This window comes from Mauremys reevesii, linkage group 5, assembly GCF_016161935.1.
Source record: "Mauremys reevesii isolate NIE-2019 linkage group 5, ASM1616193v1, whole genome shotgun sequence".
NCBI classification, from domain to species: Eukaryota; Metazoa; Chordata; order Testudines; family Geoemydidae; genus Mauremys; species Mauremys reevesii.
Genome location: NC_052627.1, coordinates 1164752 through 1180861, shown reverse-complemented (window position 1 = coordinate 1180861; position 16110 = coordinate 1164752). Strand labels below are relative to the sequence as shown.

The 16110-nt window shown below is 46.6% G+C and overlaps 1 long non-coding RNA gene across 1 annotated transcript; it reads right to left on the bottom strand.

The window, feature by feature from the left end:
* Positions 1-5672: 5672 nt before the first annotated feature.
* On the bottom strand, positions 5673-7008 carry LOC120405624. Its single transcript, XR_005598726.1, has 2 exons — positions 6481-7008; positions 5673-5931 (listed from the first exon to the last, which is right to left on the bottom strand). It is a non-coding gene; the product is annotated as an uncharacterized LOC120405624 (long non-coding RNA).
* Between the last annotated feature and the right edge of the window lie 9102 nt (positions 7009-16110).

Below are 16110 nucleotides of genomic sequence, written 5' to 3'. Positions count from 1 at the left end.
CTGTAGTTCACTGCCGGGCCCATACTAAAGATGATAGCCCCGTCACCCGTGGGAATGCCCTGGCTGACGCCTCCACCAAGGCGGCTGCCGTCTTACCCTTAGCCATGCCCACGTTGGCTATTGTGACCTCCTCCTTTACTCCACCGCACCGGTACCCGCTGCCGAACTACAGTCGTGGGAGAGCCTCGGAGCCACTCTGGTCAAAGGGACCTGGCTTATGCCGGATGGCCGAGCCTGCCTCCCTCGCTCCACATACCCCGTGGCAGTTCGCTGGCACCATGATAAGGGGGGTCACTACGGCACGCACGCCCTTGTGGACACCATCGCTCGCTTTTGGTATGCTCCAGGTATTCAACCCTACTGCCTGTCAATAGTGAAAGCATGCAGCACATGTCAGCGAAATGGACCTGCTCCGCCTCTTAACAAAATTAAGGGTGGAAGACCTCCGCCTGCTGCCCCATTTCAACATCTTCAAATTGACTTTGCAGATATGCCAAAGGCTTTTGGGAAAAAGCACCTCCTTGTTTTGGTTTGCCCTCTGACTTCATGGGTCGAAGCTTTTCCTACTGCTAATTGTACTGCTGCCACAGTGGCGAAGATCCTCCTTAGAGACATTGTACCCCGTTTTGGCATCCCTCTCATACTTGATTCAGATCGCGGACCCCACTTTACTGGTAATGTCCTTGGCCGTTTAGAACAAGGACTGGGCATTTCACACTCCTTTCATACACCCTACCACCCCCAGTCTAGCGGGAAAGTTGAGCGTATGAATAGGGAGCTTAAGCTTACATTGGCTAAATACTGTCAGGAAACAGGGTTAAAGTGGCCTCAGGTACTTCCCTTGGTCCTGTTTCACCTTCGTACTCGCCCAACCCGTGTATTGGGATTATCCCCCTTTGAACTGCTCTATGGACACCCCCCTTTCAAAGGCGGGGCGCTACCACGTGCTGATGTTTCACTATTGGGAGGGGATCATATGACCGCGTGCCAGTTTCTCTCCCTACAGGCTCGCCTCCGTACCCTTTGGAAAGCCTCGCAGTTTTCCCAGACCGTGCCACTAGAAGAACAGATCCACCCGTTCCAACCAGGGGACTTCGTCTGGGCCAAAAAGTTCGTTCGTGGCGACGCCCTCCAGCCGAGGTTTACTGGACCCCACCAGGTTCTTTTAACAACCCAGACTGCAGTGTTCCTGGAAGGACGCAAATCCTGGATCCACCACTCCCACGTCAAGCCAGCCGTAGTGGACCACAGTGACGGACCAGCAGCTCTTGCCACCACTGAGGACACTGCCTCTGACCAGTGGACCAGCTTACCTCTTTCAGACATCAGACTTAAATTGACTCGAAAAAAATGAGAGGACCTTTTATTCTGACAACTGTATGTTTTTTATTATGCCTTTTTAGTTTATTTTCTGCTTATGAAGATAATGCTTTTATTAGATATTCCCACGAGGTTAAAACTCGTATTTTAGGAAATAGAAGTAATTGCTGGGTATGTACTCAATTTCCAGTAAATGCAGAACAGGGACTCCCCTTCACACCCATTCCCCTGACCACTGCTAATATGACTTGGATGCCACCGGCTAGAATAAAAGATCCAGTCCAACACAATCTTACATGGGACAAAACAGGAGTGCCAATTAACAGATATCTCAGGGTAACAAATCAGACAGGATCACTGTGTTTTGTTAAAGAAAAAGGGTCAACTTTTGTGGGAATCAGTAAATGCAACATGTATTTTAATGGCACCGCCTTTAGTAAAAACCTTGGCTTCAAGCCTTGCGCATCCCACTTATCCCATATGTGGATCCCTCACAAGCCTTCAGAGTCCACTTTTAAGAAACCCTGCTCAGATCACGAGGGTGTCCAACTAATTGCTAAGGGATATAAGATTGCCTTCTACAACTGCTCAAGCAGTACTACACTGCACTTTGAAAACACCACTACCAAATTGTGCCTCTGCAGTTCGCTGTGACCCTCTGCATTACCAGGGGAACAGTGGTCCAACGGGTGGTGGGTTACCTCCTACTTTGAGAAATGGAATACCCGAAACGCAATGTATGGAACATACTGGGTGTGCGGGCCCAAAGCTTATTACTTTCTCTCCCCTGATTGGGCAGGGTCATGTTATTTAGCGTGGCTCACACCGCCTTCTCGCATCTCCCTCACCCCACCCCCCCCCATTTTCCCCATGTTCGTAACATCCGTGAAACCTTCAGAGATATTAATATCCATGATGGTTTGTCATGGCAGCAGTGGGCTGGTCTTATTAGCTTGAGGGGTGGTGTCATCCGTCTACAGGGACTACTAGAATCTTTAACCAATGAGACTGCGACCCTATTTGAGAATCAGGCCGAAATGTCCCAGCTGCGCCAGTTAGCTTTGCAAAACCGAATGGCTTTAGACATAATGTTAGCAGCCCAAGGAGGAACTTGCGCCCTCATAAATGAAGAATGCTGTGTTTTTGTAAATGACACCTACCCTGACACTTTTCAACGTACCAAACATCTAAGGGAAATGGCTAAGAACTACTCCTCTGGCCAGCCACCTTATGATTGGTGGAGAGCCTTATGGAATTGGTTGCCTGGATTTGGGTGGGTTAAAAAACTCTTGGTGGGTGTTGTTGGGGCCATAGTAATCCTTATAATACTGTGTTGCTGTATTCAGTGTGTCCCCTCCCTCATAAACTCATGTGGGTCAGTTTATTTTTTTTCTACTTCAGCCAAAGGCCTTACTCTCTTCGAGTTGGCCCAGGCTGAAATTGCCAAGCGGCCCTTGGCTCCTTAAAATGGGGTGTAGCTTTTGGTAAATAGTTATCCCAAAGCTACAAATGGAGGAATGTTGAGTCTGAACTTTTTATGAACTGAAACTTAACTCAGACTTCATGTCTCTGTCTGAAACTTTTAATCAAAAAGCTTTGACCTGCGAACTACTCATGACCCCTCCCCTCCCAATAAGTAGCCATCTCCTCCTTTGTCTTCTCCAATTTACATTTTAACCTGTTTTATCCTGTAGAATCTTGATTGATTATGCATGACCATTATGATCTGTTAATCACTTTGTTTACTTCTGTGTATAAACATTGATGCTCACCCCTAATAAACTTGCCACACTTACTCCGAAGCTCTTCTTTTAAGCTAAGGATGGTGTGAGCCCGTTGATCAACGAATTGTTGTCTGGTCTCTGACAGATTTCTGAGTCCCATACCAACTCCGCACAAACTCAGGTGCTGGAGAGGTGAGTAGGACTTGCTTTTTACCTAACATTGCCAACACTTCGGAGGATAGAGCTAAAATTCAGAGGGGTCTTGATAAACTGGAGAACTGGGCAATAGACAACAAAATGAAATTCAACAAAGATAAACGTGAGGTGCGTTACATAGGCATAGGCGCCGACTCCGTGGGTGCTTTGGGGCTGGAGCACCCATGGGAAAAAAATTAGTGGGTACTGAGCACCCACCGGCAGCCAAGCTCCCCCCTCCTCTTCCCCTCCCAAGTGCACCACGTCCCCACTCCTCCCGCTCCCTCTCAGTGCTTCCTGCCCCCCTGCCTCTTAACAGCTGTTTGGCCGCGCCTAGGATTTTCCAGGAGGGAAGGGGAGGAGCGGGGATGTGGTGTGCTCAGGGGAGGAGGCAGAGAAGAGGCAGGGCAGGGGCGGGGACTTGGGGGAAGGGGACAGGGCTGGGTGGGAAAAGGCAGGGTGGGGTGGGGACTTTGAGGAAGGAGTGGAAAGGGGGTGGGGCAAGGCCAGTGCAGGGGCAGGAAGAGGTAGGGCCAGGGGAGGGAGGGAGGGGGTCGAGCACCCACTAGGCAGAAGGGAAGTCGGTGCCTATGCAGGTAGGGAAGGAAGACCAAATGCACAAATACAGAATGAGGAAAACTGGCTTGGCAGCAGCACTGCTGAGAAGGATCTGGGAGCTGTGGGGTGTGTGCGTTTGTTATTGGAAAGTCTTGAATCATAAAAGATACAGCATTCATATGTACTAAGTGTTTCTTTCAAACTCTGATACTTATGGTAAATAAACCTCAAAAGGCTGAAAAAGTTTTGAATAAGTTTATCTACTATATGCAGATATGCCTACAATAACCGTATTTGACAAAACTCATACAAAACTTAAAACTGTTGCCTGAAAGTATTTTTAATGCTAATATTTGCATTTATTTGACTTTTTCTATACTTTCTCAAAGTTTCAGATAAACTACATCTTTCTTGGAGGTTATTTTAGGCTATACAGTGGTTTGATCTTATTTTTCATTTAATGCACTAAGAATATAAACAATATAGGCCCTGGGTATATTTCACAGCGATGTATGTGTTCACTGAACAGGGGCACTTGTGGTGTGAAAAATGTTTCTCTTGAGTCTGGACTGAGACTATAGCTTGACCAAGAAATTTGGACCTTGAAAAAAAAATAATAAACTACCCCTGAATTAAGGGCTGCTATGAAGAGGACGGTGATCAATTGGTCTCCAGGTGCACTGATAGTAGGAGAAGGGAGAATTTTGGTTAGACATTAGGAAAAACTTGCTAGCTATAAGGACAGTTCACCGTGGAACAGGTTGTCACAGACTGACAGGCCAGTGCTCTCTTGGCTCCGTATGGCCCCTAGGAGGAACCACCCTTCAGAGTACTGACCCTACGTAAGGTCACACTCTTTGCTGGGGGTTTAAGCTGTAGGCTTCTCCTCCGCCTCCCAGTACCACACCTCTGAGCCTCCAGCACGCGGGCCTCTCTCTAGCCTGCAGTGATTCTCAGCCAGCGCAACACAGAAGTGTTTATCGTACGTCTGGAGCACAAGACGTTCTCTGGGGCGTCCATCTGGGTCTGTCCCCGTCCAGGTGACCTCAGGCCCCTCTTTGTTCCCAGCCCAGAAGTGACTCTTCCTTTCTGCGGCCCCCACCCTGTGTCACCTCCAAGGCCCCTCCTCCATCCTTTGTCTTCTTTCCCGGGCAAACCAATCTCCAGGTGACCCTCTCTTCAGCTCTTTGGTCTCTCTGCTGCCCATAACTGGCTGGCTCCAAGTTGGGATGGGCCTTCAGCTCATTAGTCGCTAAGTTACGAAGTGTCCAGGCCATGGTCTGGGGTCCAGGCTGCTAGACTGGGTCACACCTGGTCCTCTGCAACATTGGTACACTGGTCCCCTCCCACCTTGGTTAGACATGCAGCACATGGGGGAAACTGAGGCACACACAGGATACATATGCAACGTTAGGAAAATTCCCCACTTCGTCACACAGGTTGCTTAGAGAGAATGTAGAATCCCCATCATTGGTGGTTTTTAAGAACAGGTTGGACAAACACCTGTCAGGACTGGCCTAGGTTTACTTGGTGCTGCCTGAAATCAGGGTCTGGACTTGATGACTTCTTGAGGTCCCTTCTAGCCCAGCATGTCTATGGCTCTATGAATGGTGAAAAGGACATTAGAGGCACTTATAAACTAAATGCAGACACTTCTTCCTGTCCAACAGACGTCCTCAGCTGATGATGGCAACAACGCTACCAGCTGCGAGTAGATCAGGCCATTTACCATGTTATAAACATGAAATTCTACAGAAAAAAAACCATCCCCCACCATATACACACAAGCAGTTACTGCTCACATATCTAGCGTACCGTACAGGGTGTGCAAAGAGCACTGCACAGAGCACTGAGTAGATGGAGAAAATACTAAAATCTTACTAAAAGTTTTTATCCATTAAAATTTTAAAAATTATTTTCTGCAAATAAAACATTACTATTGCATCTGAAAAGCAAAAAGTGGTCCAGTGAGCAGACAGATGAGGCCAGAAATCCCACACGGGATGCTCCAAGTGCCAGAGAAAAGCTAGGGAGAGGTTGATTGGTTCTTCTACAGAGACAGAGCAGAGCTCATCAATCTTCCTCTCTGGGATCCCCTCAGGTTGTGGCACAGACTCCAACAGGCTCTGTTAAGCTGCAGAAATTAAACACAGGCAATGTCTATTAAAGGGAATGATAGTTCACACTGCTATGGGACAGTCACCTTAGCAGCTGCAATGTTCATCGGACAGAATCTCTAACACTGCTGACAAAGCTCTTAGCTCAGGCGTCAGAGACCCTGTGTTCCTGGAGCCTCAGGTGCTGGGCTCTGTCCCTCCTGCTTCCTCCCTGCAGTGAAACTGCCGACTGTTCTCTGAAGCAGCTGGATTTATCATTACAAAAGCTGATCTCAGCCCAGGCTGTCTCAGCAGCCACAGCGAAATCCCTCTCACTAGAGTCTTTCACACCTAAATTAATCTCAGAGAAAACAAGGGGGATTTGGCTGCAAACCTGTTCCTGCCCCTCCCATGTGAATAAAAGGGAAATAAGAGATCCAGAACTTCCCTATTCTGCTTCTTAGAGGCTGGTTTGCTAGAGGGGACGGGCCAGTGAGACTCAGGGTCCAATGACTTGGACGAGGTGTCCCTCTCCAGAGAACTCAGTCAGAACAGTGAACCCCTAGGCTAGAGCCCCTGTCACTTACCCCTGGCAGATACATCAGAGTCACTAGATCCTTGGTCATTTGCTGTGCAGAGGAGGAGGAGAAGAGAGAGTATATTAGCATCTCTCACAAGGCAGGTTTCAGCGTAGTTAGTAGATACGGGGACTCCTATCCCAAGGGAACAGTCATCACCTGACTCTTCCATGGATTTCCATTAATCACATGCAAAAATTTTTTTTATCATTGTAGGGGGTCAGCACTGCTCTGTGCTCTTCATACCTCTTCAGAATGGGAGCACTGAATACTCAACATTCAATGGCTAGCGAAGTAGGAGATGCTGGGTTAAGGATACTCCTGCCAAACAACCTCAACTCTGTCCCCTTCCATCAGTGCCCAGATGGGTCCCTCAAGCAGACCACAGATTTCACCCCCTGCCTATCAACAGCAATTCCCGCCTTAAATCAATAGCGCTGCACAGAACAGTGTGGACGGTTTAGAATCACAGAACTGGAAGGGACCTCGAGATGACAACAAGTCCAGTCCCCTGCACTCATGGCAGGACCAGAACCATCTATAACATCCCTGACAGGTGTCTGTCCAACCTGCTCTTAAAAATCTCCAATAACTGAGATTACACAACCTCCTCAGGCAATTTATTCCAGTGCTTAACCACCCTGACAGTTAGGAATTTTTTCCTAATGTCCAACCTAAACCTCCCTTGCTGCAATTTAAGTCCATTGCTTCTTGTCCTATCATCAGAGGTTAAGGAAAACAATTTTTCTCCTTGTAATAACCTTTTAAGTACTTGAAAACTGTTATGTCCCCTCTCCACCTTCTCTTTTCCAGCGTAAGCAAACCCAGTTCTTTCAATCTTCCCTCATAGGTCATATTTTCTAGACCCATAATCACCCTTGTTGCTCTTCTCTGGACTCCCCCCAATTTGTCCATATCTTTCCTGAAATGTGGTGCCCAGAACTGGACACAATACTCCAGTGATGGCCTAATGAGCGTGGAGTAGAATGGAAGAATTACTTTTACTTTTCTACTTCTCTTCTTTACAAAAAGTGGAAGATTGGACAAATGACCAGGGAGGAGTATAAAAATATTGCTCAGGCATGCAGGAGTGAAATCAGGAAGGCCAAATCACACTTGGAGTTGCAGCTAGCCAGAGATGTTAGGAGTAACAAGAAGGGTTTCTTTAGGTATGTTAGCAACAGGAAGAAAGTCAAGGAAAGTGTGGGCCCCTTGCTGAATGAGGGAGGGAACCTAGTGACAGAGGATGTGGAGAAAGCTAGTGTACTCAATGCTTTTTTTGCCTCTGTCTTCTCTGGTTGAGAAAGACGAGATGGCAAGTCCTGTCATTCACACTTGTGAAGAGTCCCCTACACCCAAATATGGACTCAGTCATGCATCCCTGGGCCCAGCAGCTCACACTATTTGTAACAAAGACCCAGACTATTTAGAAAAGCTGGATGAGCACAAGTCCATGGGGCTGGATGCACTGCATCCAAGGGTGCTAAAGGAGTTGGCCGATGAGATTGCAGAGCCATTGGCCATTATCTTTGAAAACTCATGGCGATCGGGGGAGGTCCCAGATGACTGGAAAAAAGCTAATGTAGTGCCCATCTTTAAAAAAGAGAAGGAGGAGGATCCGGGGAACTACAGGCCAGTCAGCCTCACCTCAGTCCCTGGAAAAATCATGGAGCAGGTCCTCAAGGCATCAATTTTGAAGCACTTAGAGGAAAGTGATCAGGAACAGTCAGCATGAAGTCATTCCTTACTAACCTAATTGCCTTCTATGACAAGATAACTGGCTCTGTGGATGAGGGGAAAGCAGTGGACGTATTATTCCTTGACTTTAGCAAAGCTTTTGATATGGTCTCCCACAGTATTCTTGCCAGCAAGTTAAAGAAGTCTGGGCTGGATGAATGGACGGTAAGGAGGATAGAAAGCTGGCTAGATCGTCAGGCTTAACAGGTAGTGATCAACAGCTCCATGTCTAGTTGGCAGCTGGTATCAAGCGAAGTGCCCCAAGGGTCGGTCCTGGGGCCAGTTTTGTTCAATATCTTCATTAATGATCTGGAGGATGGCATGGACTGCACCCTCAGCAAGTTTGCCGATGACACTAAACTGGGAGGAGTGGTTGATATGCTGGAGGGTAGGGCTAGGATACAGAGGGACCTAGACAAAGTAGAGGACTGGGCCAAAAGAAGCCTGATGAGGCTCAACAAGGACAAGTGCAGAGTCCTGCACTTAGGACGGAAGAATCCCATTCACTGCTACTGACTAGGGACTGAGTGTCTAGGCAGCAGTTCTGCAGAAAAGGACCTGGGGGTTACAGTGGATGAGAAGCTGGATATGAGTCAGTGTGCCCTTGTTACCAAGCAGGCTAATGGCATTTTGGGCTGTATAAGTAGGAGCACTGCCAGCAGATCAAGGAATGTGATCATTCCCCTCTATTCGACATTGGTGAGGCCTCATCTGGAGTACTGTGTCCAGTTTTGGGCTCCACGCTATAAGAAGGATGTGGAAAAACTGGAAAGAGTCCAGCGGAGGGCAACAAAAATGATTAGGGGTCTGGGGCACATGACTTATGAGGAGAGGCTGAGGGAACTGGGATTGTTTAGTCTGTAGAAGAGAAGAATGAGGGAGGATTTGATAGCTGCTTTCAACTACCTGAAAGGGGGTTCCAAAGAGGATGGATCTAGACTGTTCTCAGTGGTACCTGATGACAGAACAAGGAGTAATGGTCTCAAGTTGCAGTGGGGGAGGTTTAGGTTGGATATTAGGAAAAACTTTTTCACTAGGAGGGTCGTGAAGCACTGGAATGGGTTACTTAGGGAGGTGGTGGAATCTCCTTCCTTAGAGGTTTTTATTATAATAATAATTAATTGGAGCTACACCTATCTCCTAGAGCTGGAAGGGACCTTGAAAGGTCATTGAGTCCAGCCTCCTGCCTTCACTAGCAGGACCAAGAACTGATTTTGCCCCAGATCCTTAAGTGGCCCCTTCAAGGATTGAACTCACAACCCTGGGTTTAGCAGGCCAATACTTGCAGGCTTGACAAAGCCCTGGCTGGGATGATTTAGTTGGGGGTTGGTCCTGCTTTGAGAGCAGGGGGTTAGACTAGATCACCTCCCGAGATCCCTTCCAACCGTGATATTCTATGATTCTCATGTCTTGCTTACGACACTCCTACTAATAGATCCCATAATGATGTTTGCTTTTTTGTAACAGTGTTACACTGTTGACTCCTCTAGATCCCTTTCTGCCGTACTCCTTCCTAGACAGTCATTTCCCATTCTGTATGTGTGCATCTGATAGTACTCCATTTAGGAAGGAACATTGTATTTGTCCTTATTGAATTTCATCCTATTTACCTCAGGGCATTTCTCCAGTTTGTCCAGATCATTCTGAATTTTTATTCTATCCTCCAAAGCACTTGCAACCCCTCCCAGCTTGGTATCATCCGCAAACTTTATATCTACTTTCTATGCCATGATCTAAATCACTGATGAAGACACCGAAAAGAATCAGACCCAGAACTGATCCCCGCAGAACCCCACTCGTTCTGCCCTTCCAGCCTTACTGTGAGCCACTGATAACTATTCTCTGGGAACAGTTTTCCAACCGGTTATGCACCCACCTTATAGTAGCTACATCTAGGTTGTATTTCCCTAGTTTCTTAATGAGAAGGTCATGAGAGACTGTATCAAAAACCTTACTAAAGTCTAGATATATCACATCTACTGCTTCCCCCCCTATCCACAAGGCTTGTTACCCTGTCACAGAAAGCTATCAGGTTGGGTTGACATGATTTATTCTTGACAAATCCATGCTGACTATCACTTATCACCTTATTATCTTCTAGATGTTTGCAAACTGATTCCTTAATTATTTGCTCCATTATCTTACCTGGTACAGAAGTTCAGCTGACTGGTCAGTAATTGCCTGGATTGCCCATGTTTCCCTTTGTATAGACAGGCACTATATGTGCCCTTTTCCAGTCTTCTGGAATCTCCCCTGTCTTCCATGATTTCAAAGATAATAGCTAATGGCTCAGATATCTCCTCAGTCAGCTCCTTGAGTATTCCAGGATACACTTCATCAGGCCCTGGTGATGTGAAGACATCTAACTTGTCCAAGTAACTTTTAACTTGTTCTTTCCCTATTGTAGCATCTGTACCTACCCCATGAAGAGGAATGCTGATTTGGGGTGGTGCTGGGCAAACAGACAAGGGCAAGTTTGGTTTCGCCTGGTGCTGTTCTACTTCCTGTTCCTATTCCCAGACCCACTGGGGCAGAGTTCAAGTTGTGTTGGAGGCATCATAATTAAGACCTTACCAAATTCATGCTCCGTTTTGGACAATTTCACAGTCATAGGATTTTAAGAATTGTAGTTGTCATTATTTCAGCTATTTAAATCTGAAATGTCTCTGTGTTGTACCTGTAGCGGTCCTGACCCAAAAAGGGGCTGTGGGGGCAGCAAGATTATTGTAGATGGGTCATGGTATTGCCACCCTTACTTCTGCGCTGCTGCTGGTGGGGTGCTGCCTTCAGGGCTGGGTGCCCGGCCAGCAGCCACCGTTCTCTGGCTACCCAGCTCTGAAGGCAGCACAGAAATAAGGGTGGCAATGCTGTGATCCCCTACAACAACCTTGTAATGCCCCCCAACCTTCTTTTGGGTCAGGACCCCCAGTTTGAGAAATGGTCTCCCCTGTGAAATCTGTACAGATTTCATGGTCCGTGATGCGTTTTTTATGCCTGTGAATTTGGCCATGATACCTCTGCATATCCTGGTTTGCCAACCTTTGACTTCTGGGAATTAAACACTCCCATTCTGAAAGGACACAGGGAGCCCAGGGCAGGGTTGAGCACCTGCAACCCTACCTCCACATTAACAAAGTTCTTGCATGTGAATTTCTGTTGTTCTTGAATGAGGAAAGAAGGAGGCACGACTGAGGGCCAACTGTAGGAGGAAGGGTGGTGCTCTAAGGAGGTTTTGTTGGCACTTCTTAAACCCTGTCCATTACCCGCTGGAGGCACCCCTGAGAGGGTAAAGAGAGAGCTGGACTCCTACACCCTAGCAGGGCCCAGCAGATCTGTGCAATTTATACCAACTCTTGCTGCCAGGCATTAGGTGGCCTCAGATGCAGTCAAAAATTTATGTAAATATTTCCCATAGTTTCAGTCTTGGTCCTGTTCCTAAAGTTAATTACAGGAGACAATTGAGGAGGGGATCTGAACTACTTGTCATCGAGGGACAGAGTGCAGCTGATCTGAAGTCAGTGGAAAGACTCCTACTGGCTTCAACGGGCTTTCGATCAGGCCCAGATTTCACAAGCACCAAACCAACTTTCAGGTAAGTCAAAAGAAGTGTAACATTAAAAGCAGGTCAGACACCTTCAGGGTCACACTCAGACATACACAGCACAGCTCTAGGGGGATAATAATTCAGCCCCAAGCCACCGTATACATTCCTATTGCCTTGTCTACATGAGCAAAATTGGGACCCATACCCGCAAGCAATGCAATTCCACCAGTGATAGCAAAGGTGGAGCAACTGAGGAGATGGGGTTCAGGTGTTTTTAACCACTATCATCTAGACTTCTTCTGAGCAAGGTTATAGAACATGTGTCTACAGCCACTCTACACTACCGAAGAAGACATCTGTTGAGAAAATAGCACAGCACTGCACAGATTATCCAACAAATTCTTGGAATGTATTGGAGACAATTTTTCTTTCAGAAGGTGGAGAAAGCTACTAGGGGACAAGTATCAGAGGGGTAGCCATGTTAGTCTGGATCTGTAAAAGCAGCAAAGTCCTGTGGCACCTTGTAGATTAACTGACGTATTGGAGCATGAGCTTTCATGGGTGAATACCCACTTTATCGGATGCAAGTATCTGACGACGTGGGTATTCACCCACGAAAGCTCATGCTCCAATACGTCTGTTAGTCTATAAGGTGCCACAGGACTCTGATGGTTCTGCTAGGGGAAAGGCTGTTCTAGATTTGACTTTGACAAATAGGGAGGAACTGGTTGAGAATTTGAAAATGGAAGACAGCTTGGGTGAAAGTGATAGAGTTTATGATTCTAAAGAATGGTAGGAGGGAAAACAATAAAATAATGGATTTCAAGAAGGCAGACTTTAGCAAACTCAGGGAGTTGGTAAGAAAGATCCCATGGGAAGCAAGTCTAAGAGGAAAACACAGTTCAGGAGAGTTAGAAAGTTCTCAGAGATATCATCAAGAGCCCAAGTGCAAACTAAACCACTGCACAGGAAAGAAATGAAGGCTGGCAAGAGGCGATGCTGGCTTAACCAGGAGACCTTCAATGATCTAAAAATCAAAAGAGAGTCCTACACAAAGTGGAAACTAGGTCAAATTACAAAGGATAACTGTAAACAAGTAACAAGTATGTAGGGGCAAAATTAGAAAGGCCAAGGTGCGGAACAAGATCAAACTAGCTAGAGACATCAAGGGTAACAAGAAAACATTCTACAAATACATTAGAAGCAAGAGGAAGACCAAGGACAAGGAAGGTCCATTAGTCAATGAGGAAGGAAAGACAATAACAGAACATGTGAAAATGAAAAGGGCCAAATGACTTTTTTATTTCAGTTTTCACCCAAACGTTTCATAACGCTTGGACGTCTAACATAGTGAACACCAGTGAAATTGAGGTAGAAGCTGAGGCTAAAATAGGGAAAGAACAAGTTAAAAATTATTTAGATAAGTCAGATGTCTTCAGGTCACCAAGGCCTGATGAAAAGCATCCTAGAATACTCAAGGAAATGACAGAGGAGATATCTGAGCCAATATCTCTGAAAAGTCATGGAAGATGGGAAAGAGGACTGGAAGAGGGGAAATATAGTGCCAATCTATAAAAAGAGGATTAGGGACAACCCGAGGAATTACAGACCAGCCCGTTTAACTTCAGTACCCAGAAAGATAATGGGGCAAATAATTAAGCAATCAATTTGCAAACACCTAGAAGATAATAAGGTGATAAGTAACAGTCAGCATGGATTTGTCAAGAACAAAATGGTGTCAACTCAACCTAATAGCTTTTTTTGACAGGGTAACAAACCTTGTGTGTGTGTGGGGGGGGGGGAAGTGGTAGACGTGGTATATCTTGACTTTAGTAAGGTTTTTCATACTGTCTCACAGGATCTTCTCACTAACAAACTAGTGAAATACAGCCTAGATAGTGCTACTATAAGGTGGGCGCATAACTACTCTCTGGGAACGGTTTTCCAACCAGTTATCAATAGTTCACAGTCATGTTGGAAGCGCATAATGAGTGGGGTCTATCAGGGATCAGTTCTGTTCAATATCTTCATCAATGGTTTAGATAATGGCAGAGAGAGTACACATAAAGTTTGTGGACAATATTAAGGTGGGAGGGGTTACAAGTGATTTGGAGGATAGGATGAAAATTCAAAATGATCTGGAGAAATGGTCTGAAGTAAATAGGATTAAATTCAATAAAGACAAATGTAAATTACCCCACTTAGAAAGAAACAATCAATCAGTTGCACACAAAGAATTGGGAAATGATGGCCTAGGAAGGAGTACTCCGGACAGGGATCTGGGGATCATAGTGGACCACAAGCTAAATATAAGCCAGCAGTGTAACACTGTTGCAAATAAAGCAAACATAATTCTGGGATGTATTAGCTGGAGTGTCATAAACAAGACATGAGACGTAATTCTTCCACTCTATTCCGTGCTGATTAGGCCTCAACTGGAGTATTGTGTCCAGGAAGGATGTGGACAAATTGGAGAAAGTCCACGGGAGAGCAACAAGAATGATTAAAGATCTAGAAAAGATGACCTGTGAGGAAAGAATGAAAGAATTGGGTTTGTTTAGTCACAGAAGAGAAGACTGAGGGGGAGATGTGGTAACAGTTTTCAAGTACATAAAAGGTTGTTACAAGAAGGAGGGAAAAATTATTTTCATCAACCTCTGAGGATAGAAGAAGCAATGGGCTTAAATTGCAGCAAGGGAGGTTTAGGTTGGACATTAGGAAAAACTTCCTAACTGTCAGGGTGGTTAGGCACTGGAATAAATTGCCTAAGGAGGTTGTGGACTCTCCATCACTGGAGGTTTTTAAGAGCAGGTTAGTCAGGGATTTCGGCACTATGGCATCCCAGCAAAGGTGGTCAACCTGATCAAGAACTCATACGATGGCATACACTGTAGAGTGATCCATGGAGGGCAGCTCACAAACAGCTTCCAGGTGCGAACCGGAGTCAGACAAGGATGCTTGTTGTCACCACTTCTCTTTCTGATTATGAAGACATCCACCCAGCTTGATGACCTACCTTGCACTCCTTTCACACAGTAAACAGCAGATGCAAGAGAAGACCGGTTGGCCTCAACATCCACAAGGACAAGACCAAGATCCTTAGGATCAATTCCATCACAGTCACACTGAATGGATGCCCCTGGAAGAAGTACAGTCCTTCACCTACCTAGGTAGCATCATAGACATCAAAGTAAGGATTGGTAAGGCAAGAGCAGCCTTCTACAGCTCAAGAACATCTGGAGCTCCAGAGAGCTGTCTTTGGCAATAAAGATTCGACTGTTCAACTCCAACGTGAAATCAGTCCTACTGTATGGAGCTGAAACCTGGAGGACAACCAAAACAACCACCAGGAAGATCCAGACCTTCATTAATAGCTGCCTCAGAAGGATTCTCCAGATCCGCTGGCCAGACACCATCAGTAACATCCACCTCTTGGAGAGGACCCGTCAACTCCCAGCAGAGGAAGAAATTAGAAGGAGAAGGTGGGGCTGGATAAGCAGCCAACCAACATCACCAGACAGGCACTGCGGTGGAACCCCAAGGCTCAGGTTGATAGCAAAAAAATGGGCTATACCTGGAACCAGCTAGAGCGAATGGCCCAGGATAGAAGACTCTGGAGATCTGTGGTTGGCGGCCCATACCCCGGTTGGGGTGACGGGCATGAATGAATGAAATGAGTCAGGGATGGTCTAGATAATACCTAGTCCTGCCCTGAGTGCAGGGAACTGGACTGGGTGTCCTCTCAAGGTCCCTTCTGGTCCTACGATTCTGTGGTACTAGAGCAATAGTTCGAGATTTCCCTAAAATCCTCAGTGCAGACAAGGCCTATGAGTGGGAGCAAGGATCTCCTGTCAGTGGCTCCAGGCTAAAATCCACAAGCAATGATGGCTGTTAAGCCATAGCTACTTGAAAAGAGGTGATGGGTCTCTTGTCACTTACCCTGGGCTACAGCGTAGCCGTCCCGTTTCCTCCCTGCAGAGAAAAGGCAAATTTCAGTGAACGCAGCTCCCAAGGCAGGAAGCAACTGCAATCTGTGTCCACAGCTCAGAAACAGGGCCCCTGGCCCAGCACAGCCCCGTGGCGCTCAGTAATGGACTCAAGGTCCCGGGCGTTCACAATTGGCAGGAGAGAGAGACACAATGAGACAGTTTCCCCAGACTTCAGTGCACTGGGTACTGAGCTCTTTGAAAAACCTAGCCTCATATAACCTGTAACCCACACCCAGTTTCTGGGTCTGGCCCTCCAGCAGCTCCCATTGGGTGTCACTAGCTCACTCTCGCACTGGGGCAGTTACACTGTACTGACACTGGTCCTGTCCTGCTGTTGTCCTTAGGGGTATTTGCAGGGCCCACGAAGTC